We start from the raw sequence: 4,781 nt of genomic DNA on the forward strand, positions 1-4,781 counted from the left end.
GCTCCAAACCGACTCAACCAATCCATGCATACTATGACACAGACATATCCCATCACTATTGGCACTAGATCTATCGGAAACTCAACACCGAAAATCTCTGAAACACATCAGTGACAAAAACTGCATGCTCGTCGGATATAGAAACCCTCAGTGGTCAACTCAAAGCCTCGCGTCTTACACTAATGCGACGACTAAAGGATAAATACACGAAGGATCGACTCGCACCCGAGTCAAATAACACCAAAGCAGGCACAAAATTCACAAGAAAAGTACCTAAACGAAACACAATATAAGCATAAACAATTCTCAAAACAATATGAATAAGGAGATACGTACCAGCAACAACGTCGGGTGCTGCGCGGACCTCTTCCACAGTCAGCTGGAAGGCTCTCCCACGAGCTCTCGGAGCCTCGACCTTCCCGGTTGGCCATTAGTAACGCGTAAAGCAGTAGGAGCAGAGGCCTGGACTGGTACCTGAGTGAGCTGAGGACACTCGGGCTTCCGGTGGCCAGTCTGGTTGCAATGAAAGCAAACCGAAAATCCCTTGGGGCAGTCCCTCGCCATATGCCCCTCCTTGCCGCATTTGTAGCAAATCCCTGATCGGCAAGACCCCTCATGACTCTTGCCGCACTTGACACAATTGAGGCCCTTCTGGCCTCCTGCTCTTGTATCAGCGGGCTTAGCCCGCTTCGTCGCCGGTTGCAACTGTACCTGTCTCCTATCTCTCCCCTGAGACTCTCCCTCATCTCTGGTCTGCATATCCAACTCAATCTCCCTCCTCCTGGCATTGGTCTGTAGCTCAGCCAATGTCCGATATGATGAGTCCGCCACGAACTCCCGAATATCTCACCTCAGAATGCTCAAGTACCGGCTCACACGTGCTTGCTTAGTAGACACATGCTCAGGGCAGAACAACGCCCTCTCACGAAACATCCTCATAATCTCTGTCACCGTTTCTGTCTTCTGCTTGAGAGACAGAAACTCCTGGGCCAATCTTTCCCTTTCCACCTGGGGAACATACTCATCTCGGAATAACTGGGTGAACCTCTCCCAAGTCACTGCTGCATGGTCTGCAAGATAATAATCCATCTTCACAAACTTCCACCAGTCCTTCGCTCCCAAGCGAAGCTGGTTCAGTGCAAACCGAACTCTCAGGTGCTCTGGGCATGAACAAGTATAGAAACATCCCTCGATATCAAAAATCCATCTCATAGCAGCAATCGGGTCCTGGGTCCCGTCAAACTCTGGTGGCTTTGTGTTGCTGAACTCCCGAAACAACAACGAGTCACCTCCCTGTGGCCTCACACCAGCCAGGGTTGCAGCAGCAGCAGCCTCTGTGACAGCAGCATACCGCTCATCAAAAGTGTCAATCAGCATGGTCTTAATAGACCCGAACATCTCTGGAATGGCCTCCCTGATAGTTGCGTCTACCTCCTCCGCAATGATCCTGCGGTGTAACATCCCAATATTTGTCATTTATAGTCCCTGGGGATAGAAGGGTGAAGCCATGAAAGTCTAAGGGCTAAATTGCAATTATTGGAATCAAGAGGAGTACGTTGCGCGTACATAAGGGTACGCTGAGCGTACTAGGCGTGCCCTAGTACACTGGGCGTACTCATGGCAGAAGGTGTTGGATTAATGTCTAAGTCCATAACTATATTTGGTATGTACTTGACCCGACTCGGCATGGTCCATTTGGGTTGCACTTCACCGGCACAATTTATATGGATAGTCTTTTGAGAATAGTATATTTATGATTATATTAATATATTATAAGTTCTAATATATTAATATGGAATCATATTATTTAATTACTATTGATCAAAAATTAATTTAGAATTAATTAAGTGATCAAAAGGAACTAATTAAATATGGACTCTTATATATATATATATATATATATATATATATATATATATATATATATATATATATATATATGGAATGGGCCAAGTTCATTTAGGTTAGGCTAAACTATCATGGATAGTCCATGGAGTTTTAACCCATGGATCCTATGAAATGAAAGGTCATGGGTATTAGGGTTTACATGGATGTAACCCTAATCCTCCATACTATATAAAGAGGCCTTTGGCACAAGAAATGGCACTAGTGTGTGAGGACATAAGAGTGGGCCGATTTTAGTGTGCATACATATTCTCTCAAGTTCTTCCAAGGTGTTTTGGTGATTTGTGATTCCACTTGAGGCTTCCACACTATTGGGGCTAAGCTCTTAAAGCTTGAAGACATCAAGCTACATCAAAAGGTATGTCATCTAACTAGAACTTTGTAGTATAGGTGCTTCATAATATGCTAGTTAGGATGAAACCTTGGAATATTTAATATTTGCATGTATAATAGTGAAAACATAGATCCAAGGTTTATAGGGTTGCATGTACACCATAGGAGTGTTAGAATGCTCAAAACCCAACAGTGGTATCAGAGCCTAGGCTTGTTTTCTTGTTATACTTGCAAAATCTGCTTAAAAATCAAAGTTTTTTGCTGTCTGAACAGCAGACTTGCCGAGTCCATAAAGGGACTCGATGAGTCAATGCCTTAAAAGTGTTCAAAACGATCCAACTCGTCGAGTTGGACCCCTTGACATCATATATTCGAGTTTTTTGGCTAGAAATGGACTAGGAACATTATCATAAGTTTCTTTTTGAACCTATAAACCTGTTTTGATGTGGTAATATTCATGCTAATCCAATTTCAAAGATAATTGTCAATATATTCATGTTTTGTATTAGTTTAAAAGTTATGCTAATTACATGAAAAAGTTTGATCCTTGTTCATATGAGTTGCTTAGATTAATAGAAAAGTTAATTGATTATGTGTTTTCAGTCCATTTTAATCTAAGAGTTGATTCTAAAATGTGTTTGTGTAACTTGTCCTCAAGTTACATGAAAGGTCACATTTAAGTTTCTTAAAACTCATAAAAGTTGGCAAAGGTTACAAAATGAAGAGTCTTGTCCTCATTAAATGGTTTTATGACTCCATAACTTGTCCTCAAGTTATGGAGGTTCAAGAGTCACTTCATTAAATAATAAAAATGTGTAACCTTAATTAGTTCCATAAGTTACAAAAGAAGAAGAGTTACATTCTTTAATAGTTTAAAGTCTTCCATAACTTGTCCTCAAGTTATGGAACTTGAAGAGTTTTAATTAAAACTACTTTAAACACATAAGTTATGGAATTAAATGGTTTTGAATATTTTCAAAAACTTGCCCTCAAGTTTTGGAATTTGTAAAGTTCTCACATGAATACTTTAATTCCAAGTTAAACCCTTAGAATTTTAAAAGTTAAAATTCAACCCTTATACTTTATAATATTATAAGTTAATAATATATATATGTATAAGAGCAAGTCAGTCTTACCATTAGTAGGCCTCATTCACGAAGCCGGTCTATAAGGGGGGTATAAGGTTGTTGCCTACAAAATGGCAGCTTAATGGGTGTCCACTCTCACCCACCGCTTCCTTGACTGGTGGAGGGTCGTTAGCCGAACAGGTAGGACAATGACTATAATTATCCCTCCATTAAAAGTATAATGATAAATACTAAGTAAGTAAACATTTATAATTCCCAGTCTTAGTTACTTAGGAAAATGTGAATAAGGTGCTAATCCATGAAATTACACTTTGCACTTTGTTTAAGCCGTTAGTGGAGCGTGTGTGGTTAACCGGCACACTAACCTGGATTTAACAAGGTAGGCAAAGGGTAACTTAATATTTATCATAGTATCGGTGGAGCGTGTGTGGTTAACCGGCACATCGATTGAGGGGTAAATATTAAGGGTACCAAGTATATTTGCATGGTTACTTCACACCTTGTTTTGTGATCTTCGGCATCCTAGTCACAAAACCTGAAGGGCACACTCGAGATTGAAACATGCCATTGAACAGTTCAATGAATCTCAAAAGATCTAGGAGTTTCAAATCCAAGTAAAACCTAATTAAATTATTTCGTTTTCATGGTGGAAATTGGTGAATCGTCATTCGCCTACCTTCAAATATTCTATAACTTGGATTACGGCATCCCTCTTCCAAGTTATAAAATATTGTGTTGGGTCCTAGCCTTAATATTTCATATTGGGTGTTATATTAAGGACTTTAGATCAACTATCTTGAATATCTCCCAAAAAGATGTCTAGTTCAGACATCTATGATCATCCCAAATCTCTTGGAACTTCACTTCCTCCACCTCCTTCAATTATTCTCCCTAACCCACAAGTTCAAGGTCACTCAAGCCCTATTGGCAAGCAAGGTCTATGTTTGGTCACATATTGACAAGCCGGGAGATTTGGGTGTCAAAGTCTTAAGAAAGTTGGATGTTCAATCACTTTCTATGTTACATAGTGAGTTCCTTTGGGACTACTATGAAACAGACTATGACAAGACCCTTAATGATCTTATCTATTTGCTTGGTACTGCTGAATCAGCAATGATTTAAAGCTTTGGTAAAGCAAATTTGATTAGTAGATCAACTTTCCAAACCTTCAATGGACATTGACAATGGTTACATTGGATACCCAGTTAAAGCTTTCTCTTCCCAATTGAAAGGGATTGGCCATAGTCAACTCGGTTGACCAAATGGTAAAGAGAAAGGCTAAGTCTGAGATTGTCCCATGTACCATTCCCAAAGGGTCCATATGGTTCTATTGCCAAAAGGAAAGGGCATTGGTTGCGAAGCTGTCAATTTTACCTGAAAGATAATAAGGATAGTAAAGTCAATAAGTTTGACTCTACTTCAGGTAAAGTCCACTATCTAACTCGGTTAAGTTTC

This window comes from Lactuca virosa, chromosome 1 (genome assembly GCF_052849685.1).
Source record: "Lactuca virosa cultivar CGN04683 chromosome 1, Lactuca_virosa_CGN04683_v6, whole genome shotgun sequence".
NCBI lineage: Eukaryota > Viridiplantae > Streptophyta > Magnoliopsida > Asterales > Asteraceae > Lactuca > Lactuca virosa.